General features: G+C 40.0%; 1 protein-coding gene across 1 annotated transcript in view; it reads right to left on the reverse strand.

Annotated features, from left to right (window-relative positions):
• The window catches only part of FAM169A (family with sequence similarity 169 member A), a 73,882-nt gene extending 53,795 nt beyond the window's left edge, over window positions 1-20,087 (reverse strand). Inside the window, exon 1 of the mRNA XM_067568891.1 lies at window positions 19,975-20,087. The gene's annotated coding sequence lies outside the window, so the exon portion shown is untranslated. The remainder of the gene's footprint in view (window positions 1-19,974) is intronic.
• Window positions 20,088-27,229: the final 7,142 nt, after the last annotated feature.

Genomic DNA, 27,229 nt, shown 5'->3' on the forward strand with positions numbered 1-27,229 from the left:
CCAATAAACACCCAAGTTTCTGACCTAGTATGAGAACAATAAGGAATGACAGAGGCTCACTTCAAGTTACATGACAATATGAGATACACAAGCCACAGGCTGTTGCTAAAAGCCTCTAGGCCTTCATTCTTGGCATTTTTAGAATTAAATAAGGCCTAATCAAAGCAGAAAACATGTAGCTACAGCTGGCTTATTGAATGAATTTTTTGATTGCTAAGCCATTGTGAAAACAAAACACATCAATATATTTGTTTACATCTAAAAATGGACAAGAAATAATCAGTTCTTGTTTTAGGAACATATTAATAGGCAGAAATTTCCTCCAACATCCTAAAAGAACATTTCTTCTATTCAATAACTGGTGATTATTTAATGAGTTCTGATCCCTGCTGTTTCTCAGGGTTGTTTTTTTTAAAACACATGTACTACACTAAACAGAAAGGAGAACAGAAGTGAAATACTTATCAATGTTTAAAAAAAAAAAAAAAAAGGCAAACTTTTCAATTTTATTCCCTCCCACTTTCCTCCTCAATTAAACCAATGAATTTCCCATTTAAAATAGCATTCCCTATAGTGTTTGTGTAAGAAAATTGTATTTACAGAGCTACCATATCAGACCTCAGCAGAAAGTTTGCCCATCACTGTTATTCATCATCCATAATTTGGAATGTGCTGCAGATTATGCATCTTTTAAAGCAACAGTTCCCAAACATTCTCAGGGTGCAATTCATATCTTAGAGTTTGCCTTGTAGACTACCTCCCCTCTCATTAAAGAGTATTCCTGAGGAAATCACAGTAATTGCTTACATGGAGAAAGATTTAGTGGATTTTTTGCTGTCTTTTAATACAGTTCAGCAGCTGGACACAATGAGAGGGGCCAGCAATACATCACTAGCTAGCTCTCTGTGAACCAGCAAGTAGCCCCATGAACCAACATTTAGCAATCTGTTGGAGGCAAGGCAAACTCACTGATCCCAGCAATAAACAAGTTCCATTCCCATCTGCTACGACAATTTGAAATTTCACATTTTTAAGATTCTTTTGGACTAGAAAGCAAAAACCATGAAGGTTTTCATCTCCAGAAAGAAGTTGCTTATATCATTCATATTTGTGTGAATTATTGTTCAGATTTTCAGGTGAGAGAGCCTTGCACATATTCACAATTCCAGGTTTTTTGCTTTTTGGGGGAGGGAGTTGGGGAGCAAAGGGGCACCAAGAGCAAAGCAGGTCCTCATCGTGAACCTTATCACTCCCCCTTTTTTTTTGTTTTGTTTTGGTTTTTTTGTTTCTTTACGCTTCTGTGTGTTGCATGACTGCAAAACTGTCATGTCAAATCTTTGTCATGTCCTGTGGGATTGTGCTCCGTTCATGAGATAACCCTCTGATTGGCCAGGGAATAGTCTGGCTGAATGAGCAAACTCGATGTAGCCTTAAGCAACCTAACGCATGAACAGCATTCATGCAAAACGGATATTAAAGGGGAAAGAATGCCTAAATAATTTGTTTTTTTAATTAAGCAAATAATGCAATTCTTTCTTTCATTAAAACAAAAGCCAAATATCACTTTATCTCACTGTAAATGCACCATCTTGCATAATGGCATTCCAGATATTAAAAATTAATTGTATTAAAGTCATATGTACTACACTTGCTTCAGCATGAAATAGATTGAGACTTTTTACCCTTCCACTATAAATTATTATGCTAAAAATGGCACCGTCTTTTTTAGAAACAGCTGTTGTAACAGAGAGAGTCTGAGATCAATTCAAGGAGCCCCTTGAAATACCACATTTAACAAGATGAGTGAAGATGATTTCTGGGTGACTTTCCACCATATTCTAATTCCCACACACAAACCTTCATTAGCTTAAGTGTTACGACTTTAAAATTATTCTCCATTCATTTAAAAAAAATAATAATGCTGACAATCTTGAAAATATATTCAAATGGTCAATCTGAATATTAATTGTGACTAATATTCTCAGTCTGATTTCTGAAAATATTCCTATCCACCAACATGTGTGTGTACACACGCATATGCACGGGCATGTGTGTAAAATCATCACAAAGTTTCACATTAACTGACCACATGGTAATATTTGTTAGGTTTGCATCAAACTTTCCCCTTCTGAATCAAAGTTTTACTGCATTTCAGTAACTGCACTGGGATAAAAAATTAGGTACTCTACAATACAAGGAAAAATCTTGGGGGTAATTTCAGGTCACAAGAAGGGATGAAGGAGGGAGATAGCTCTAGAATATTTACCGTTTATGGTGATGATCACCACAGAAATACATCCATAGATGGAGGTCAGGATGTGCAGGGTTCTAATATATACTAATAGATCATAAGGAGAATAGAAGGAAGGAAGTCATGCTGTGGGAGAGAGGGCTGAGTTTTTAGACAAGACACAATGTAGCCTAAGATACAGAATACTGGCAATCTTTGAGTGTGACAGCTAGGTGAAGAAGAGATTTAATTTTTGAGAAGATTCATAAACCTTAATTGAGAAATTTCAAGCCTTCATACATTAGTTTTTGTCTATTATTTAAAACAATTTTTTTAGAACTTTTTTTTATTCACTGAAATAACCTATGTACGGATCCTGCAAATACACCATCCATGCCTAACTTTACCCAAAATAAAGTGAGCAGTTAGTCATGGCCAGCATCCAGTGCTCTAACTCAATTGTTGACAACTTTCTATACAAACAAAGTAGTATACAAAGTAAATTACACATATGGAACTCCCATTGCAGTGAATTGGAGTTCCAGGCCAATAAGTTCAGAACAAAACTAGGCCCTAAATGTGAATTATACAAAGCAGCATCTTATCTACCACATGCACGTAAAGTGCCTATCCTGAAGAAAATCAGATATGGACTGACCCTCTCATTTTCAAAACCATCAGACTGCCCAGACAAAGAAAAAAAATGGCTGCAGGGAAGCCAGTTTATACTTCTACAAAGAGGGAAAGTTCCCTCCACTTAAACTAATCCCTAGAATTTGGGGGAAAGTACAAGCTCTTCACTCCTTGTAAGGAAAATATTTCAAGCCACAACATACACACTATACCAAACTCCAAGCGAGCTATTCCAAAAGGGAATGCATTTTATGGGAGGATAGTGTGGCTGCAAAGCCACACCAACCTATGCTGATTTAAAAAAACAAAATCCCTCAAATTCTGATGCTTAACATGCACTCAGCAAATTCAGCTTTCATTCAGGTGCAGTGTAGACCTTAGAATACAGAGTGCCCTGCACGAAAAATGAAGGACAATTAATCTAAAACTAAAAAAGTTATACTGTTACATACTCTAAGGCAATGTTTCTCAATTATATTTCGCTGTGGCACCCTTGAGCGGCCATGCGATACCCTCTGCCGACAAGGCCAGGAAATCTTCCCCTGTTCGGCGGCGCGCTCACGTCGGTTTGGCGGCGTGCTGCCAGCTGTTCCGCAGCACACTATTTGAGTTAATTTCGGCGGCGCAGTTCCACTTTTTCACGGAACCCTTCAACTCATCCCGCAGAACCCCAGGGTTCCGCGGAACACTATCTGAGAAACACTACTCTAAGGGGTTGTGTGTCACAGATTTACAGTGCTTAAAAATATTTTTTTTGCTCCTTGTTGGGAATATGAGGCGAAGGGTAATCTAGTGGTCAGGGCGCTAGCATGGGACTTAAGAGACCCAAGTTCAGTTCCCTGCTCCACCACAGATTTCCTGAGTGACCCTGGGCAAGTTACTTACTTTCTCTGTGCCTCAATTCCCTCTCTATAAAAATGTGGACAAACCCTATCTTACAAACTTGTTGTCAGGATAAATTCAATAGATTGTGAGACTATGTTAATGAGGCCATATAAGTCCTTAAGTATTTAAATATAACACTAGCTTGTAATATTAAAAAAAACCAACCTACCAAGAACCTTTATTACAGTAAAAAAATAACTGGTACAGTTATCACTGTAAGGTCAAAATGTGTGTCATGTGGGCAGCCAGTGAGGCTGCACATCAAGGCACCAGAGAGTCTTTTAACCCCTTCCCTCTCACTCCCCTCCAAAACCAACCACACACAGCTCTTTCTACCGCCTAGACTAGAGTATATATTTGGATTTCTTGATAATTGCAGGGGCTTAATAAATGAAAATAATATAAGGCTGGAAAATCCCAAAGTTTTAAGAACTAAATAGTTGGTTTTAAAGAATTCATACAAAAATGCTCGCCTTGCATCTTCCAAATGATTATGAACCACATCAAAACACTAAAGTGAGCAAAAATTCCACACTTCAGATAATAATGGAGTTTATTCATTTTTACACAATATCAACATTGCAGAATGGCTGTAGGTCTCCTAACCAATTCAGATGAGTTTCTATTCTGAATTGTCTAAACACAAAAAACCTACAGCGCACACATGCAACACTTTTTAGCAGACAATTTTCACTACCATATTTAGCATTAGCACTTCCCTGACAAATATCTCAGTATGCTACACAAACTTAAAAGAACAAAAACCCATAAAATTGATTTTGAAATATACTGTATAAAAATCCAAGCAAAAGCTGCCAAAAATTAGACAGACAAGCAAAGCATCATAATTTATAAAACAGAGAAAGGCTTTGTTTATAAATATGCAACATCCAGTTAAATATTTTTTAGATTTTGAATGATTTAATCCTTGTTTATCATTAATTCCTTTCAATATTAAAATTGTATCATCCATTCCTGTGTAACAAAGCAGAAAGAGAACTGCAAGCTTGCATTACAAAGCATTTTTAAGAGGCCCCAGACAAACAGAAACAACAAAGCTGTGAAAAGGATAATCAAACATTTGAACAAAATGAAAACAACAATGGCTTCAAAAGGAACTGATAAATGAATACCACTTTTAATTTCTATGATGCCTTCTATCAGAGGATCTCAAAGCACTTTTCTAAGGGCTTGTCTACACTTACCTCTGAGATTTGGCAGCAGTCGACCGGAGTTAAGCAAGCTACGCAAAAAATTTGCCTAACTCCCATCGACTTCTCTGCTTCTGTTCTGCATGCCGTCTTCACTGCACTGCGCCAATGGGAACCGCGTTCCCGTTGACGCAGCACTACGCCACTTGAGAAGGTAGTCTTAATACGTCGATTTCTGGATTGACTGAGCGGGTCTTCACTGACCGCTTAGTCAATCCAGAGAAATCGATCTGACGGCGGCAAATTTGCCACCATCAGTGAAGACATAGCCTGATATTAGTGAATTTAGCCTCAATATCCCCATGACCCAGTGACTTGCCCAAGACTGCAAAGGGGATCTGTGGCAAAGCCCAAAATACAACTAGGTTCCTGACTACTTGTCTTACACATTATCCATACCATGTTAGCGGGGCTTTTCTCACATACAACTGCTAAAAGACTACAAACAATGGGACCACAGAAGCTACATAAACCTGGATTTGGAGATTTAAAAACTAAAAGAGAAAAAACCTTAGAGCAGCATATCAAACCCAACAAGAATATATGGAGTGAAACCTCCATCAAGGATCCCCTCATGTCTTCATTGAACAAGAAGTTCCCCAAAAGTATCCCAGAGCTTTTGTTCATCATTAGTATAGCTAAAAGGCCATGTCTCTTAGTGAGCTGAAATGTAATGGTTCTTTGAGACAAGTTTCATTATATTATTGAAATATATTTATATTCCTATTTTAAAAAAATGCATAAACTTACCTTGATTATGGAATTTGCTTCAAAATCCCTTCATGATGACATTGTGGAAATTAATTGAGACCTGTACCTCACGCTCTTTAAGATAAAAGATTCCACATGAAGACAAGTAACTTCTCTGGATCTTAATACATCCTGTATTATACTGATGACAGAGAATAAAATCTCTTGTCTAGAAAACATTGTCAACATCCAAGTGCTTCAGATTAATACACCAATGACATTTTGTAATCTGTTTGAAGCTGCTTACACTGTTCTGGGTTAGTACCACAGACAAATCTGAGATGCTGATTTGAAAAACAGAAGTCAATGGACACTTTGGGGGGGGTGGTAGGGGTGGGTGTGTGTCCCCCCTGCCAGCTCTACACTAATTTGACAATGATTAATCCTTGAATAAGCAGAACTTCAGTGGAGATCTGAGAGACTTTTCTGTGCATGGCCTACAGGACTGGGCTCAAAGTGTGGGGTGGTTTATTTTTTTTTAAGTCTGAATCTAAACATTGGATTCTGCAAGAGAATGTCATCAGCATGTAAAATACTACATCACAAACTGTTTTCATTCTAAATCCCAACAGAAATATGAATATCTACATTAAACTACATTGTTCTTATGCAGAAGTGGTCTCTGAGAAGTGATTAAAAGGTTAATTTCTTATTCTTAAAATGGAAGATCATCACCATTTAATACCCAAGGCCACCTTTACCATGTGAGTATTACTAAATGACATACAGCCACTACTGCCAAATATTTTTTAACTGGATGTTAAAAACACCTTCATGTTGTCAGTATAACAATTTATATATTACTTTTTCTATTAACATAATTAGGAATTTCTTCTACCCTAGATTCACAGCCTGAGAAAAACACAAACCCTGAAGACAAATACATTATTTAATATATAAGAACACCACTTATACAGCTCTTTACATCTTCAAGTGCTTTTTCAACACTCAGTAATCGATTAGAGTAAAATATTGCACTCATTAAAGTCTATGGCAAAAATCAATGACCTCAATGGGAGCAGAATTGGGACCACAATTAATTGTTATAAACACAGATATGGCAGAGTACAGTTAAAAGAAGCATGTTCTGTAACCAGGGTGGATAAAAATCAATGATTTTTTTTTAAAATAAAAAAACGGATTTTTTTAAAAATAAATAAAATACTAAATTTCTCTCTCATTTAAAAAATAACAGTAACAATTAAATCTCATCACAAACATGCTAAACCTACATAGTCTCATAAAAATAAATTAATGGCTCTAGTCTGCCCAGCCTAACTACCAGCTCATGCTTCTTGAAAGTTCTGGGCTTTCAGTTTCTGAATTAACGGCTCTAGTCTGTCCAGCCTAACTATCAGCTCTAGTTTCTTGGAAAGTTCTGGGCTCCCAGTTTGTTTGTTTCTCAGCAGATTAAAGTCACATGTGCAAAGGAGAACACAGGCTGGATAGGATTGTTGTTCTGTGCTTATGTGGTGGTGGAGCTGAGCCAAACAACACCGAGGAGTTAGTTAAGACACTCTCTTAAAGACAGAGAGACAAAGGAGGGAGGCAGAGTAGAAAGGAACAGTGGAGTGGACTGGAAAGAAAAAGGGAAGACATTATTCAGTACGCACACAGCTTCCTATATTCCCCCACACTTTTGCCACAGAAAAAACTGTCATGGCTTCTGGGTGTAAGAGAGATCCTATCTGGGAATATTTTGAAGAAATTTCTTCCCTGGCTAAAAAGGAAAATATGTCAAGTGCAAGCAGTTCAAGAAGGTGATGCAGGGCCCAGTTGCAAGAATGAAACATCATAATAAAAACTGCTTATTGGGAGAAAATGATATGGATGAAGATGTGGATAGATCTGAAGAACAATGTGGATCAACTGGTTAATAACTTAAAAAATTCACTTTGCAACGCATAATTCTTCAAGACTCTCTCTATGCCTTTAAGTATAAGTGTGATTTAACAAGTAAATTCCCAAGCTGTTTGCTATGTTGGATGTTGCTAGAAAAAAAAGTTTAGCTTAGCTAATCCTTATGGCTTATGTAATTAGTTAACTAGGTTTAGAATCTATCACCCAAGTACATGGTAGAAATCTAGTATTGCCAGTTACCACTGGGTGTCATTTTCTTATTTTATATTACATAATACATGCCTCTTATTCTGGAACATCATGGCCACAGACCATAATGGTGATGCCATAAGTTTATTCCCTATTTTACTTCAGCATAACTCTGCTTTTCCAAGGGAACCCCATCCTATACTTGTTTTCTCAAAAAACAGAAGTGCCAATGAGTTCTATGGGGCTTACTCCAAAATTAAGTGCACTCTAAGTGCAGTCAGTCTTTGCTTTTTTGGTAATTTGGAATCGGATCTGCATCCTTGCTGAAAAAAATGTAAATGATTAACTGGATAACAGAGTGAGAAGAACTGAGAAGAATGACTATTAAAATCATTTTTTAATTTTGTTTCAGGATCCCACTTAAGCATAAGAGACTTTGACTGTGACTGTCTATCTGCAACAACTTCAGAGTCATCCGTTGGTACTTTTAGCAGCAGTGCTGCAACTAAATGTATTTCAGACAACAAAATATCAGTAGCAAGCAAAAGATTTCAATCATCCAGTAAAACCACCACCATGGATGGTTTTGTAGTAAGGATCAGCAAATACCAACAAGACACCATAGATGAAAGATTGCTCAGTTAATTTATGCCACAAATTCTCCTTTTCGCATTGTTACAATAAACACTTCATTGACATGGTTGAGTCTTTATGACCAGGCTATACTCCTCCTGGCAGAGCACACATTGGTGGAAGGTTGCTAGATACAGCGTATTAGAAGGAACTTGAGCAGTATGCAAGAAATACTGAAGAGAAATTTGCCAGTTTAAGCCTTGATGGGTGGAGCAATGTACACAATGATCCAGGAATATGTGCCTGTGAGACAACAGAAGATGGGCTTGCATATCTTTCAGAAACAATAGATACATCGTAAATGCCCACATAACAGAATATTTAAAAGAAGTGGCAGTGAAAGCTGTAATAAACTGTGAACAAATATTCAATTGTCACGTGTGCAGTTTTGTCACAGACAATGCTGCAAACGTGGCAAAGATGAGAAGATACTTAGAAGAAGAAACAGAAGGATGCTCCTTAATAACATATGGTTGCAGTGCCCATTTACTGCATCTTTTAGCTAAAGACTTAAGTATGTCTTCTCCAGGAATAAAAGAAAATGTTGTTGAAGTCCCAAAATACTTCCATAATAACCATTTTGCTTCAACTTCACTGAAGAAAGCAGGAGGATCCAAACTAATTCTCTCTCAAGATGTTTGATGGAATTCTGTGGTTGATTGTTTTGAACAATTTATTAAGAACTGGCCTATTCTCATAAAACTTTGTGAAGAAAACCGTGATAAAATAGATGGAAGTATCTCATCCAAAGTATCTAACATTGGATTAAAGAGGAATGTAGAGGATATGTTCAATATACTGAAGCCTATATCCACAGCCTTAAACATCAGAGAAATTGTTGATGCATTGCTGATGCTGTTGAAATTTGGAAGGCACTTTAAGAGACATTGAAGAAAAGAATATCTCACCAGAAAGTTAAACTGCAGGCAATAAAGAAGCGAATGGATCAAGCACTAACTCCACCTCATTTTCTCGCGAACATACTCGACCCCAGATATAAAGGTAGATGCCTAACTTCTGAAGAAGATGCTGCTGCCATGGCATGGGCATCTCAAAATCACTCCTCAGTTATGCCAGTCATAATAAATTTCAGGGCTGGAGCAGAACCATTTAACAGTACATGTTTACTGATGATGTTTTGAACAAAGTCACTCCCCTGAATTGGTGGAAATCATTAGACAGGCACCTTGAAACAGAGTTCCTTCAGTTGCTAAGCCAACGTTTCACAGCAGTAGCTTCCTCTGTAGGCACAGAGAGAATATTTTCATCATTTGGTATTATTCACTCAAAGCTAAGAAATCGAGTTGAAAAAGCAGGAAAATTCATATTTCTGTTTCAGTCTATGAATAAAAATGACAGTGGGAGTGAGAAAGATGAGAGCTAGTTGTAGAAGTTTTAAGGAAAGCATATGTTTAGTGCTGTGATGACTTGTCTGTTCGTTAATAAAAAATAAAAAATTAAATTAAATCTGAAAATTAAAAAAAAGTTTAAGGACAATCGTAAGCCAGCAACTCAGGAGACTACTGCAATTGCAAATGTGAAACATTTATGTAACATATAAGTTTTAGTTTAATAAAACATAAATGCTATTGTGTTTGTGATTTAGTTCTTACCATTCCTAATGTACTGCTGCTGCATTTGCAGCTTGACACAGGTAATGAGTATTATGTACTATTTCCTAAATTAATAAAAATCAAGTTATCTAAAAAGGACACAAAGTATACTCTCCTAAATGTTGTAAAATGCTGCATTGAGTTGTAAATTAACGTTTTAGTAATCAGATTTGCACCATTGTTTAAGAAATATGTGCAGAAGTATCAGTGGGAAACTTGATTTAAATCAATGATTTTCTCTTGGTGATTTAACTCAATCCATCCTGTCTGTAACTGAACTTCAAGGACTTAATTCAGCAGTTCCCAAACTGTGGGTCGTGACTCCAAGTGGGGTCACTTCATCAGCAGATGGGGTGATGGCAATCCCGAGCATGCAGGACACCATTTTACAAAACGGCCTCCTCCACACAGCGTGATCTCACACACACTAAATGCATGAGGTCATGTCGCACGGAGGATGCTATTTTGCTCTACAAAACGGTGCCCTCCATGCAGCATGACCTCGCACACACCGTATGTGTGTGAGATTATGCAGTCCAGAGGATGTCATTTAAAATGGCATCTTCCTTGCAGCATGACCTTGCATGTACAACGTGTGTGAGGTCACACTGCAGGGAGGACACCATTTTTAAAATGCAACTTCCATGCTGTCTGGGATAGTGGGAAACATCACATCTGAAAATGGGGTCATGCAGGGAAAATGTTTGGGAACTGCTGCCCTTATTAAACAAAGTATTTAGTCATGTGCCAAATTTTAAACACATATGTAATCCCACTAAAGTTATTTAAGTGATTAAAGTTAGGCACATCATTATCTTGCTGAATCAGAGGCTAAATTTCCTCATTGATGATTCAGGTAGACAATATTTATGTGCTGGCTTGAATTTACATGTTCTGCTCCATGTATTCTCATTGTAATGAGAAAATCACCAGGTTCCTTAAACAGTAATCTCCACCCTATAAGATTTCTGCCAATTAACATCCAGGGCACCTTCCTATAATGAGAATGGGCCAGAAGTCTTCTAAATTAATTGTGTTTGACAGCCTTTGAATAAGCAAAAGTTAATAATTAAATCTGAATGAAGAGTTCATCCATCTTAAAATTATTTCAGCCATCTTCCATCTCTGTCACTCAAGCTACAAGTTAATGCACTATTTCACAAAAACAATCTAACATTTGGTATGTCTTTGCTAATATTTTACATCTAAATGCAGACCGCTATAACTAACTGCCGCAAAAGGGATTTTACTTCATAATCTATATTCTTGCTGTAATGTTCTCCTGATCTGCCTTGCATCCACTCATTCCTACCCTTATTCTTCTTCTTAACTGCTCTCTCTTCTGGCTCTTTCCCTTCACAATTCAAGCATTCTTCAGTTTCTCCTTTCTTTAAAAAAACCACACTTCACCCCCACTTGCCTGTCCAACTACCTCCCCTTCTCCCTTTCATCTCTAAACTCACCAAATGCAGGTCCACAATAGCTGTCCGGACTCCCTCCCCCCTTCCAATTCCCATCCTAGACCCTCTCCAATCCAGCTTCTACCCTTTGCCCTGCACCGAAACCACTCTCACCAAAGTCTATAATGACCTCTTTTTAGTCAAAACTCAGAAGCAGTACTCCCTCTTTGTCTTTCTTGACCTGTCAGCTGCCTGGCAGTAGTGACCATGCTCCTCTTCTTGAAATCTTCACCTTCCTTGGCTTATGTAACTCCATTCTCTTCTACCTAACTGCTTCTTCAGCATGTACTTTGGAGGATCCACCCCATCTCTCCTCCAACTTTCTGGGGTTTCACAGGCTTTGCCCTTGGTCCTCTTTTCTCATCCACAAACATAAACTTAACTCTCTAAGCTGACAACTCACAGATCTACCACTTGACTCCAGACCCATCTCCTTCTTACAAACTAAAATTTTGGCTGGTTTCTCAGCCATCTCTTCATGGATTCTAGCCAACAGCTCAAACTCAACATGGGCTAAAACAGAACTCTTAATCCCCATCCTGCAAGCCCTCTGCGTTAGCTTCTTTCTATATCACTGTGGACAACGTTACCATCCTTTCTGTCACACAGGCCCATAACCTGTAAATCATCTTCAACTCAGACCTCTCTCTAGGGCCTCACATCAAGGCTATGTCTAAATCTTGCAGATTCTTTCTGTACAACACCTGTAAAATACAACCTCTCTTATCCATCCACTCAAAAAACCTTTTGTCCAGGTAATCATCTTGATTACCACACATCTTTTTCTCTCGCCTTGACAAAGGAAGTCTTATCCCACTCATGCTCAATCAAAATGCTGCTGCAAAGATCATTTTCCTAGCCTGTCACTTAGCCATATCACCACTTAGCCTCCCTCTGGGTCCCTGTGCCAGCTTCCCCTTCTCTATCACAAACAATCTGCTGCTCTTCACTTTCAAGACCCTTCACAACTCATCCCCATTCCACCTACCATCTCCCATTTGCTACCAAAATACTGATTCCCACCCCAAAATGGCTCATGATGCTGGCCTCCACAACCCACTTGTTAAATTTTCAGTCAAACACCTTCATGCTTTCTTCCCAGGGTGCTCTTCATGTTTGATACTAGTGTCCCCTAAATATCCACAAAACTAGCTCATTATCCATCTTCAAATCCTTTCTCAAAACTTTCCTTTGCTGTGATGTCTTGAAAAAACTTGACAAGAGTTAGGCTGCTGGTTTGCTGAGACCACTGTCTATCATGTTCTCTCTTTGGGTATGTCTAAGCAATTAAACACCCACAACTGGCCTGCATCAGCTGACTTGAGCTTTCCAGGGGAGGGCTGTGGGGCTATTTAATTGTGGTGTAGACTTTCGCTCTCATGCTGGAGCCCGGGCTCAGGGACCATCCTCCACCACAGGGCCTCAAAGCACTGCAAGCACAAGTCAGCTGAGTAGACATGCCCATTGTTTCCTTGTACTCCCCCACTGGTCTGTAATCATATGTTATCTTGTCATACTGTAAGCGCCTTGGGGCAGGAACTTCTTTTTGGTCTGTGACAGTATAGCACCTCATACAATGGAGTCCTAGTCCATGACTAGAGCTCCATAATACAAAAAATAAACAACAAGGAAAGCCTACAAGGAAAGTAGGCAACCATCATCACTTGCACATGTTTCACTATTGTGACAAAAATAGCAAAGTAGCACCACATACCCGTTTGGAAACTGCTGTTTTTAAAAGTTGGGCTTTAACAAAAAAAACAAAAAAAAAGAATTTGCAGTTTACATTTGTGGTAGGTTTGTAATCAAGCAGAGTAATTGAGGGAAAGGTAATCACCGCAAAACAGCTGACAGCTTCATTTTCATATGTACTATAAAGGGCCACGCTTCAGCAGGGGGTTGCCACACATCATGTTAACCCACAGTGCCCCCTGAAGCAAGAACCAGCTGTGGAGGCTGAGACAGAGAATACAGCCAATCCAGACTGCAGCAGCATCAGTACATCTTTGCTGTATATGCTATTAGTTATGGTTAGTTAACTAAGTCATCCTAAAATGTGCCTCAGTTAATACTGGAATACTGCACTTATGCACAGTCTTCAATCTAAAAATATTCAAGCATATAAATTAAAACACCTTAACAAAATAAGATTCACATAAGGTTAATGTTTTATGTTAACGAATATTGACTTACGAATCATTACTACTACTAGCCATTGGCTTCAATGGATTATTTGTATATGGTGTCAATAATTTATATTCTGATTAATAAAGATAAAAATGTGGCTCTAGAGCTTGAATGCATATATTTTATTTTAAGAACAAAATTCAATTGAGCTAGCACTCCTAAAACTCTAGTTTAATACTCATCCTACAAGTACCACATATTAAGAAATTGAAAGACATACTGTAGCTGAAATACAGCACTCTTCAGAACAGTACTAGACAAATACTTGTGATATTATTATTACAGTCATTCCTATAGGTTGACTGGTAGGTAAAATATTGTGTTAAAGAGACAACTGAATCTGAATGTTATCTGATTCTGTTATCTATAGTGAGAATTCGCTAATAAAGAAAGTTATCATTTGTATACATTAAAAATGTAATATTGGTGTGCCCCAGGGACCAGGAGTAATGGTGTTCAAATCACCATTTGAAATAAAAAAAGCAGGGTGAATTGCATGATACTCAGATATCATGATGAAGAGAACCATTTAAAACAAGATGACAGAATTTGCTAGCAACACAATTATTTAGGTTAATCAAAACTAGGAAGGATCAGGGAACTCCAGAAGAATTTAAACAAGCCTTGGTAACTGAGCAGCAAAGAAAGAGAAAGTAACTTAAAAGATAAAAGGAAATACATATAAGAAGGAAGCCAGAGACGCCACCCATAGTGCTCAAAGAGGACTGCATGATCAGTGGCATGAAACATATTGCACTTAGGCAAAGAGGATAAACATGATGAGGAAAGCATTGCCAGAAGAGCAGAGGTGCTCCCAGACCATTCTGACAGGAGTAGTTTCACGTCACAGTATGACTGGGATCAGCAAAAAGACATATTTTATAGCAATAGACTAGAAGCTAATAAGATGTTAGGCAGAGGATATAGAATACTACAGAAGAATTTATAATGGCCCTACTGAATACCAATGATACATTCACACCTTTAATGCTGTATTCTGTTGTTGTCCTTTCATTTCAAGAACGACATAATGTAACAAAGGTAGAGGTGAAACATGGGTAGGAACAAACTGTTTCCTGGAACAAACACTCATGAAGTGTCTACACTAGTGTTCACAAAAATGTTAGTTAGCACGTATTAACTGGCAATCAAGTAACATGTTACAACAAAAACTCTGGACAAGACTGGTGATAATTTGTGTGATTGGCAGGTGAAAGAAATTCATATACAATCCTCTCCCTACTATATCCTAACTCTCTATTCATCCTGGAACTCTCCTAGAATCCCACATTCCTTTGTGGGTGTGTCCTATGTTCCCTCTTCTAAGCCTGTGTCTTGCACCACTGCTTTAAGCTACCCCATATATCTCCCTAATTGTTCAACCTCTCCTGGTCCCACTCCAGGCTGAAGATGGGCTCTCAAGCTACAAAGTATCCTCAGACATTCAAAATGGACTGAAGGGTTTAAGTTAGAGAAGAGCTGAGACCCCTTCCCTGTAAAGTTACAGCTGCTCATTTGCACTTTGGGGATGGTTTTAAGCAGCCGTACAGTCAAATTAAACAAGCCTTATGTCCTCCGAAGTATGCTGAACAAACCACTGCTCAAAATAAGATACTGTACTACACAGACTATTGGTCTGTGCCAGTAATCAGCATTGTCAATTATCATGATTTTACCTCAAGTCTTGTGATTTTTGGTGTCTTTGTTAAAGCCCCATATTCTGGAATCAGGTTTTTAAACCAAAGAAGCTTTTCCATTAAAAAAGTTAAAAGTTTCTAGCCTTTAGGCCTTCAGAGAGAAGCCTGACATCATGAACCCTAAAATGCCAAAACCATAAGGCCAAAGAAAAAATGTTTACTATTTTTCAAATGTCATGATTTCTAAACCAATCTCAGGATTTTTGAGCCCTTCTTTGGGCTAGCAATACTGCAATATGGCAGTGGTTATGCTGCTGCTGTGATGCACAACTAATAGGCACTTGAGGATCTCTGAAGTTTTTTATCAATTTAAAAATCACCCAAGTCCCAACAGAAGAGTAAATGTACTGGTTAATTTCCACCAAAGCTCTAAGAACGGCCATTCACACTAGCAAGTATTTATTCTCTAAACTCCCTTGCTGAGTATATGTAGAATTACAAAGAGCCAGACAAATCATTTGTCTTCTAACAACATAGTGACTCTACTAATCTAACAACTGTTATATCTGACAGCCTGTGTACAAAAGTATAAACTAACTATGGTTAGCACAGCATTCTGTACCAGTTGAAGTTCATTGAAAAGTATATTCCATGCCTAGAAACGGCCACTGCTCTCACAAGTGTAAGTAATCATCTCTATGTTAGTTTTCAAATCTTCTTGCATTGCTCCAGGGTCTACTGATTTAATGAAGGCTCCACCCTTACTGGTTGTGTAATTTTTTTTCCCAATGATTGCACAGAATTAAAGAAACGTGTTAAAATGTGTTAATGAAGCATATCAATCATCTTTATTTTATTTGATTTCATGAAAGCTAGCAAATATCAACAGCAGCATCAAGTTCTGTTCATCCTGACCTGGAGCTGGCAATTGCAGCCATGCAAACAGAAGGGCTTGCCCACATGGATGTAATTATAGGACCTGGTCCCATGTTACTACAATGTGAACCTCTTATTAAAGTCTCATTTTACTATTCAAAAATACATAGCAGTCATAAAAGACACACATAGAACTATAATATTTGATGGTATGAGCAGACATAGAATACTAAATGACAGTTCACTATAAAGTCCACTCACTAGACTCATCTCAAGGATTCGATTTTTATTTAAAAAATAAAATTCCCAGTTATTTTCAAAATCCACCCCCCCGCCTCCTCAAAAAGTTAGTTTTGTCTGTTCTTGCTAATTTTGGAATAATTTTAAGGCAGCTTTGAAATCTCCAACTTTTGAGAAGACTGGGGGGATACATTCGAGGGAGATATTTAAAACCTCTCTTGCGGAAACCGCAGACTTTTAGACTCACAATTTGAGAGTTCCAATTACAACAAAATGTTAGCTTTATTATTCATAGTCATTAAGTGAGTGTTGGGTGTATTCTGTCATTTAAAAAAAAAGTCAATAAGCACAAAGAAAACTGCAGAGATGCCAGACAATAGTTATGGAGGCATAACTACCCTTTTGTGCCTTCCACTTCAGTAATTTTTAAAAGAGTGCAAGGGGAAAGAACAAGTTATCCAGTCCCTTTGCACTGAGAGTGGCTTATACCTATAGTGACATTCCTACAAGCAAGAGTTTGGGTTTTATTTTCTTAATTTGCAAACAACTTTATTACCAGCTTAATGTTACAGTGTGAACACACTAAAGGCCATGCATGGATAATAAAAAGTGCCAGAGTGAGCATGAACCTCACCATTATTAAAAGTATGCAAGCTATTATCTGCCCCAAATTTTACATTTCACAGACCACAATAGAGGATGACTAATACTTTTGGGAATGTACTGACTGATAAGATTTGATGTCTGGGTTACAACTTTGGGGGAGGAGGAAAGCACATCTCTATGCCGGGGTGAAGGAACAAAGCGCACACACAGTCAAATTACCAAGCTTCTCAAAATATTTTTGTGTGCAATTTATTCTCAAAGGAGCTCAAAATACAATGAAGTGTAAGTTCATTTCATTTTAGATCTTAAACTATTAATATTTTTAAATACCTGTCACTATAGTGAATAATACCTGTGAGCGATCACCACGGCTTTGTATAAAGGAGACGTACTCCTAACACACCAAACCCTACTGCATTTAAGAAGTGATGCAAATAAAGCGTGGTTGTACTCTGAAAAATTACTCTGTAAAAGTGATACCATGAGACTCCATACTTGTCTCTCAATGATTCCAGATCAATTATACTCTCTTTCTATATATATAAAAAGCAGATTTTTTTAAGTACCAGCCCTGCACACTCAAGCAGGTTCTTTCCAATTTGCATCTCACTAGTAATAAATATTCTGCAGACCAAATTTTGCCCTCAGAAACACCCGTGCCACCCCCAGTTACCTTACATTGGCTTGTGCAAATAAGACTGTCAACAGAATTGATTACTAAGATGAAGACAGACAAGCAAGAAGAGACTCAAGCTTACTCTTTCTGAGTTGTACAATCTTTACAGTTCTAATGGGAGTAAAAAGTGGTTAAAAAACCCCTCTATTTTAATAATTAAATGTGACTCAATACACACTTGAATCCGATTAATAGGTAAATTCCCATTTTACATATTCACTTTTCAAAGTAAAACTTCTCTGTGGAGTCATGTTATCAAGTGTTCTAAAGGCAACCTTTGAACCACATCCAACTATTGTTGGAGAGATTAAGAGGATTAAGTGGAGAAGGTACATTTTAAAAACTGCTCACTATTCTATCAAATACATATGGGGTCCCTGTGTAACAGAGTGACTTTGGTTTCCCTAAAGAATGGAGGCTAGTCAGGGTCACATTGGAGGAAAATTTTATTATTAAACACAAGCAATGCCCTCAGTCCCAGACTATCAGGCGGTTTCTACAGAAATGACCAGCAATAAAATCATTATTGTTGAAACAAATCACTCTCATTAAGTTTCAGAGTTAACATCATTAGATATTAACTGAAGAGTTCATACCTCTTTCAGACCTATTGTTCCCAATTAATTTACATATTTAGTAAGATAATGGATAAATTCACATTCATGAAGTTTTTTGTAACCATTAAATTAATAAACCAGAAATTATTTTAACTGAACGTTTAAATTCTACAGATGCTGATGAAGCAAACAGAAAAAGCGTTGGTACAGCCAAGGCTTGCAATGATAAACTGACAATGCACTCAGTTTCTGTATGAAAAAGTTGAGGGAGGGGGAAGACACAGACTACAATGATCTCCAGTAACCTTTTACCAATCATTCAATGGAGCAGCACCGATTGTATTCTGTTGATCATCCTGCCATGACAAATACACCTCTTAAAAAGTGGAACAGAGATACCACACTTGAGTCAATAGTGCTGCGCAATATACCAAAGTGAATACCTGTGTTTACGGAACAGATAGCCAATACATAAGAGAAGGAAAAAAGTCTGGACACAAAAAAGAACAAGCAGTATCCGCTGGACAATACTACTGCGCACACTTGATTAATTTTCGTCAGGGTACACATGATTAAGGGGGGCAGAGGGAAAGGAATCAAAACTCATAAGACTGCCAAAAATGGCCATTTCCTATTTGGTGTTATTGTTAAAGACTGATTTGATTGAACAGTTTACTCTTCAGATATAGTGATTAAAAATAAGTATAATGTATATTACACCCGAGATCTCTTTTAAGGTTGGTAAAAGCCATTGCTCTAAATCAGGCTTCCATGGGGTCATCCCCACTTTTCCCAGAGCTGATTTGGCCCCCTACAAGCAGACAATAAGGCCTGGCCAGCAGAAGTTAAAGTCACAGCCTCTTTTTGCTTTATCAATGACTGCTCAGCCCAAAGTAAAACGCTTCCCTGCAGGGCAAACGAAACCCACAGCTGGCAAAGGTCCACTGTACAATGCCCGCCTTTTGCAAAAAACACCTGGCTGCATCAAATATAGGTTAGGTGGGGCCAGAGAGGGGGACCATTTCCTTGGAACAAAGATAAACTTACATAAAACTTTAGTATTATGCAACATCCAGTCCCTATACATTAGGGTGGACCCAAGTCCTATGAATCGAAAGGGTGTGTGTATGGCCTCCTTACAGCCCCCCTTTTATTCCCACCTCTCCAAAACATTATCTCCACTGATTTTTGCCACTGCCTCTTCAAAGTGCCGCCTTTGCCTAACCCGGGCGGCCTCTAGCTCGTGCCACAGCGGGGGCCAGAAGCGGGATCCAGGCAGCCCAGCGCTCCTTGCTCCACCCCAGCCTCCCACCGAGCTCCACCCCTGCGGATGCTGCAGCCCGGGATGGGGGGCGGCCAAGACCGAGGAGGAACAGGCCAAAGCGCGGGGCCGAGACCAGCCCTTGGCGGCACGAGCGGGGGAGACGGAGAGAGGCCGGCCCAGCACACACCTGGTGGTGCAATGGCCTACGGTGGGGGGGAGAGATACCGGCAGCGCAGCGCAGGAGCATCTCCCCCCCCACGCCGACCAGGCCTTTCCGCCCACCTGCCCCGCCGCCGCCACCGCTACACGCCACCCCCGGACCAGCGGCACCCTCATTCCCGGCCGCGGAGGAGGCCGGGCGCCCGCCAGGCCCGGCTCATTAAGGAGGCGGCTGGCAGACCAGGCAACAGCAGCGGCAGGTTAGCAGCAGGCAAAAGCCGCGCGCCAGCGCCCCAGCGCCCCCTCACCTCGGCCGGCCCGACGCCTTCGCCTTCGCCTCGCCGCTGGGTAGGGGAGAGGAGCAGCAGCGCTGAGTGTGCGCGCGCGTGTGGCTGAATGGAGGCTGCACCGCCGGGCTCGCCTAGCAGCGTGGCCCTGTCTCACCTTCTGCTTCTTCCCACCCTGGCTCAAAGCCGCCGCTGCCCGGCCCCTGAGATCATCCCTGCCTCCCTCCCCCCCCCTCCTCTGACGCAGTCATTCCGCAACGCCTCGGCTGGCTCCCCGGAGCCTGTGGTACCCACCGTACTGCCCAGCCCAGCCTCCGCGCTCTCTCGCAGCCTGCCAAAGCGGGCACAAAACCCAGGAGCCGGGGCTTGTTCGCTGAGCAGGTCTGGGGCATGACAACACGGGTCAGCAACAGACTTTTCCCTATTTTCAAAAGACACGGCACGATCCTGCACTAATGAATGCAAATACCGAGTACACTACTTGTGATGTGGTGTGATCGCCTGCCGTTCAGGGAAATAAAGAGCAACCACAGAGAAAAGCAGGACAAAGCTGATTGTGAGGGACAGCACGGCATGCTTGATTGATGGTACAAAACGAGACATTTGTATCAGGGCGCAAGCCTTTGCATAGCTATTGCAGAAGTACAGGAAAAGCTGCATTCTAAATTGAGTGAGATGAGAAGGGGGGGATGGTAGACACCAAAGTGGGGCCATCCCTTAAGATAAGGAGCTGGTGGTTACCCCTCTGACTGCTGAATGCAATGGTGTTTTAAAAAGATGCATGTTAGTACAATAACAGGGACATCCACATTAATTATATTCTCATTTTATAGCAGTTATATTTCCAAAGTGCTGTAACACTACTGAAATCTATCAGATTACAAGAGGGTTTCTGAGAGGCAGAATGGAAAATTTCTCCTTTAAAAAATTATAGGGACAGTCTTAAACAAAGAGCTACTTGTATCCAGGGTCTACAGATTGTGGCCTTTTGATCCTGTAAGTAGATTCAAATGGGTTAGACCCTTGAACCCCGCCAGAAACCATTTGGCTCCAATGGGGCTCCTTGTGGATTCCAAGATCAACCCCCACAGCTCTGCTTGCAGGATCAAGACTTACATTAATATCTTTACTGAGTCTTTTTATCCCTGAGTCTTGCTGATGTTTGTGACTCCTGTATTGCTGCTTTTTGCAACAACTATAACAACAAAAAGTAACATAGAGCTACAAAACATTGGAAAACATGCTGCTTTATATAACAATACAAACAAGGTAAATTAATGTGATATTAAGAAATGTGGATTTACATCCACAAGTAAGGAAATTCAAAAGTTAATGTTCTCACATAAATGTTAACTCAGCTACATTGTACAGATATGTGCATAATGATATGTATGCACAATATGCATATATTAAGCACAAGAATCATTTAAAAGAACAGTCGGGTTACCGAGTCAAGCACTCAAAATGCCAGAATTAAGATTGCCTATGCAACCTTAAATTGATCCCCTTGTGTGTATGCATTATGATTTAATCTTTAATTCCATGATCACATACTATTTTTCCCACAAGATCCTGCCAGATTCAGTGCACAGGATCAATCTGCTGTGGTGATGAACCAGGTTTATGCAGCAAAGGAAGCTGTTATCTGTAAAATCGCTGCCTCATTTGTTGCACAAGTTGGAAGGTATGTCATGAATGAGGCAGGGACCTACAAGAAGAGAAAATACAGTTTCATTGTGAATGATGCCCTAGAGAACTGGATTCTATCCCTGACTCCGGCACAGAGTTCCTGTATAATGCTAGGCAAGTCGCTTAAACCAAACTTTTCAGAGGTGGTCTCTAATCGTGTATTCCTCGTTTTCTGGGTGTCCAATATGAGATTGATTTGGAGGACTGCTGAGCACTCGCAGCTGCAAATAGGCCAGAGGGAGGTGGCTTTGAATATATAAAGTGCTATATAATGTTAAGAACTCTGAACCAAATCATGTCCTAGGCATCTCAAATTGGGCACCCAAAACTAGTAAAAAAAAAATTTATCTGAATCTCTTTGTGCATCAGCTCCTCGTCTGTAAAAAGAGATTATATGTCACCTCACGGAGGTGTTGATATGTTTCCCCTTTTGACCAGAGCAGTTAGCCAAGATTTGTGGTCTTGTGGGTTGCTTCCATTAGGAGAAGAAATTGATGATAGAGTCTAGCATTTCTTTGCTGCAATCCTATTTATTTACAAAGAATAAAGTCCTGTGTCCCTGAACGCAGTAAGAATCAAACAACAGTAGACTGTTTCTCTGCTCACAGTTTCAAGCTTCTTTCCAGCTAGCAGTCTGCCCAAAAGCTCCACGTCTTAGCTTTTTCACAAGGTCACAATACAAGTCCTTCTCTGGGTATGTCCCAGGGTTCCTTGTTGACTTTGCTAGTGTTTCTGCTCCTTCTCTCTTACACATACAATCAAATTAATCCCCCACCCTTGTATTTATCATACTCCAAGGAAACACCTTGGATTGCACGGTCCATCCTATCACTGTCCAGGCTTGCATGTGGTCTAGTCCTTATGCAGTGGTTTTCCATTGTTTCAGCTATCATTAAATAAAGGGTAATTTTATTGTTTTCTCATTTAGCCCTAATGGAAGGCAGCTATCATGCCCAACAGCTTCAAGTAGGTGGTGTGATTGCCCAGTCCCCAGCATAACAAATTAATGTCCGTGAAGCACTCAGATACTATGAGCACTGCAGAAAATCCCAAGAGAAAGTTAACAATTCTGTGTTCAGAGCAGGGTTTGAAAAGTGTGTAAACAGTGAACAATGAGGATAAAACAAAATCTTAAATAGCTGCTCAGTGAATGAGTATCATCCCTCCTGTGCAGTGTCTGATGGGAAAAAAACAGTATGTGATTAAATAATGCATCATAATGCATACATACAAGGGGACCTAACTTTTGATTACTTAACTTTATTAAGGTTGCAAAGTAATTTAACATAGCTTGTATGCAATTCCCTACATTTTATAAAAAGCAAACTGAAAAAACAAATTCTATCGGTGGCATCATATTGACAATTACATGATTCATCAGCCAGGTTGCACCCTTTAGAGCCACTACACAGAGACCTCTGCTATTTGAATAACTGACAGCAATACCCCCCCAATACCACAGCTCCTTGTCAGATCTATCTCCTGCCTCCGACTTCTTCCCAGTCCCAGTTTCTTCCAAGTTCCTCATCCAACTTCAGCGTCCCTCAACCCTCACCACTGACTTCCAGTTTCCCCTCCCCGACTGTTTCCCCATCCCAGTCTCAGTCCCAGCCTACAGTTCCTCTTCCCAGCTCCCAGCTCCTTGCCCAACTAGTCCCAGCCTCAGCCCCACAACTCCCTGCGTGGTCACTGTAGGCATGGTACACATGCAACCTGGTCAGCACTGAGAGCTTGTGGGTGGCTGAGCATACTCAGACTCATAGACTCTAAGGTCAGAAGGGACCAATATGATCATCTAGTCTGACCTCCTGCACAACGCAGGCCGCAGAACCTCACACATCCACTCCTGTAATAGACCCCCAACCTATGACTGAGTTATTAAAGTCCTCAAATCATGGTTTAAATACTTTAAGGTACAGAGAGTCCACCAGCAAGTGAGCCGTGCCCCATGCTACAGAGGAAGGCAAAACCCTCCAGAGCTTTTGCCAATCTGCCCGTGGGAAGGGGGGGGGAGGCAGGAAATTCCTTCCTGACCCCAAATATGGCAATCAGTTAAACCCTGAGCATGTGGGCAAGACTCACCAGCCAGACACCCAAGAAAGAATTCTCTGTAATAACTCAGAACCCACCCCATCAAACATCCCATCACAGGCCACTGGCATATCTATCACCAGTAGTCAAAGATCAGTCAATTGTCAAATTAAGCTGTCCCATCATACCATCCCCTTCATAAATTTATCAAGCTCAGTTGTGAAGCCAGATAGGTTTTTTTGCCCCCACTAATGCCCTTGGAAGGCTATTCCAGAACTTCACTCCTCTGATGGTTAGAAACCTGCATCTAACTTCAAGTCTAAACTTCCTAATGGCCAGTTTATATCCATTAGTTTGTGTGTCCACATTGGCACTGAACTTAAATAATTCCTCTCTCTCCCTGGTATTTATCCCTCTGATATATTTACTGAGAGCAATCATATCTCCCCTCAAACTTCTTTTGGTTAGGCAAAACAAGCTAAGCTCTTTGAGTCTCATTTCATAAGGCAGGTTTTCCATTCCACAGATCATCCTAGTAGCCCTTCTCTGCACCTGTTTCAGTTTGAGTTCATCTTTCTTAAACATGGGGGATCAGAACGGCACACAGTATTCCAGATGAGGTCTCACAAGTGCCTTGTATAGCAATACTAACACCTCCCTATTTCTACTGGAAATACCTCATCTGATGCACCCAAGGACCGCATTAGCTTTTTTCACGGCCACATCACATTGGCGGCTCATAGTCATCCTTTGATCAAAATATGTCCAGGTCCTTCTCCTCTTCTGTCACTTCCAACTGATGCATCCCCAGCTCATAGCAGAAATTCTTGTTATTAATCCCTAAATGTATGACCTTGCACTTTCCACTATTAAATTTCATCCTATTTCTATTACTCCAGTTTACAAGGTCATCCAGATCTTCCTGTATGATATCCCGATCCTTCTCTGTATTGGCAATACCTCCCAACTTTGTGTCATCTGCAAATTTTATTAGTACACTCCCACTTTTTGTGCCAAGATCAGTAATAAAAAGGTTAAATAAGATCAGTCCCAAGACCAATCTCTAAGAAACTCCACTAGTAACCTCCCTCCAGCCTGACAGTTCACCTTTCAGTATGACCCATTGTAGTCTTCCCTTTAACCAGTTCCTTATCCACCTTTCAGTTTTCATATTAATCCCCATCTTTTCCAATTTAATTAATAATTCCCCATGTGGAACCGTATCAGATGCCTTAGTGAAATCTAGGTAAATTAGATCCACTGCATTCTCTTTGTCTAAAAAGTCTGTTATCTTCTCAAAAAAGGAGATCAAGTTGGTCTGGTATGATCTATCTTTTGTAAAGTCATATTGTATTTTATCCCAATTACCGATAACCTTGATGTCCTTAACTACTTTCTCTTTCAAAATTTTTTCCAAGACCTTGCACACTACTGAGGTCAAACTAACAGGCCTGTAGTTACCTGGATCACTTTTTTCCCCCCCTTTCTTTAAAATAGAAACTATGTTAGCAATTCTCCAGTCATACAGTACCATCCCTGAGTTTACAAATTCATTAAAAATCCTTGCTAATGGACTTGCAATTTCACGTACTAGTTCCATTAATATTCTTGGATGGAGATTACCTGGCCCCCTCCATTTAGTCCTATTAAGCTGTTCGAGTTTGGCTTCTACCTCGGATGTGTTAATCTCTACCTCCATATCCTCATTCCCATTAGCCATCCTACCACTATCCGCAAGTTCATCATTAGCCTCATTAAAAACAGAGGCAAAGTATTTGTTTAGATATTCAGCCATGCCTAGATTATCCTTAACCTCCACCCCATCCTCAGTGCTTAACGGTTCCACTTCTTCTTTCTTTGTTTTCTTCCTATTTACATGGCTATAGAACCTTTTACTATCGGTTTTAATTCCCTTTGCAAGGTCCAGCTCTACTTGACCTTTGGCCTTTCTCACTTTATCTCTACATAATCTGACCTCCAGGAGGTAACTTTTCTTGCTGATCCCCTTCCCCCCATCTTCCACTCCTTGTAGGCTTTCTGCTTTCTCTTAATCACCTGTCTGAGATGCTTACTCATCCAGCTTGGTCTACAACTCTTGCCTATGAATTTTTTCCCCTTCCTTGGGATGCATGCTTCAGATAGTTCCTGCAACTTTGATTTGAAGTAATTCCAAGCCTCCTCCACCTTTGGATCCATGAGTTCTTCAGTCCAGTCCACTTCCCCAACTAATTCCCTTAATTTTTTTAAGTTAGCCCTTTTGAAGTCAAAGACCTGAGTCACAGAAATATTTTTGTTTATCCTTCCATTTAGTTTGAACTGAATTAGCTCATGGTCGCGCGAACCAATGTTGTCCCCTACAACCAGTTCTTCTATGAGGTCCTCACTACTCACCAATACCAAATCTAAAATGGCATCCCCTCTTGTTGGTAACTACCTGGTGAAGGAATCTGTCAGCTATCATATCCAGGAAAATCTGGGCCTTATTATTACTACTAGTACTTGTCTTCCAGTCTATATCTTGGAAGTTAAAGTCTCCCATAATCACACAGTTTCCACTAGTATTTACCTTATTAAAAGCCTTAAAGAGGTCTCTATCCATGTCCAGATAAGATCCTGGTGGCCTGTAGCACACTGCAAGCATTATCCCAGGGGAAGCTCTAGTAGCTTTCTTCCCCAATGTGATTTTCACCCAGACATGTCTTATCAATTCCATCACTTCTAATTTCTTTACAGTCTACCTCATCATTGATATTCAATGCTACTCCACTACCTTTGCCTTTATATCTGTCTTTCCTAAACAGCATATACCTTTCAATACCTGTACAACAATCATGACTACTATTCCACCATGTTTCTGTTATACCTATAATATCTGGTTTCACTTCCTGTACCAGTAGCGCTAGTTCCTCCATTTTGTTACTCAGGCTCCTCGCATTGGTATACAAACATCTTAATTTTTGCTGTTTGGTTTCACTCACGTTCCTTACCTGATTTGGCCCAGTCATTCTACTGCCAGTATTGCCTATTAGACTGGTATCTACACTGTCCTTCCTCTTAATGTTCATTCTGCTCCTCACGTCTGTGTTCTTTCTTACTTCATTTTTCTCCCTCTCAATGCTAAAATCAGGCATGGAGATTACCTGGGCATCTCCCAACCATCTCCCCCCAGCTCCCTAGTTTAAAGCTCTCTTAATCAGTTGTGCCAGCCTCCATCCTAGAAGTGCATTTCCCTGCCTACTCAGGTGAAGTCCATCCCAAGAGAACAGTCCTCTGTCCATGAATATCTCCCAATGACCATACATCCCAAAGCCCTCCTTATAGCACCACTGCCTGAGCCATCTGTTGATCATCAGAATCTTGTCATGACTGTTGTCCTCCTCTAGGGACAAGCAGAATCCCACTGAAGATCACCTGAGCCTTGATTTCCTTAAGAATCTTCCCCAGCCTGGCATAGTCTCCTCTGATATGTTCCAGCGAGAATCTAGCTATATCATTTGTACCCACATGAAGGACAATTAGTGGATTCTTTCCCGCTCCCGTTAGGATCCTCTTCGGC

Source organism: Emydura macquarii, unplaced genomic scaffold, assembly GCF_026122565.2.
Source record: "Emydura macquarii macquarii isolate MOO-44397 ecotype Brisbane River unplaced genomic scaffold, CSIRO-AGI_Emac_v2 contig_2897, whole genome shotgun sequence".
In the NCBI taxonomy this organism is placed as follows: Eukaryota; Metazoa; Chordata; order Testudines; family Chelidae; genus Emydura; species Emydura macquarii.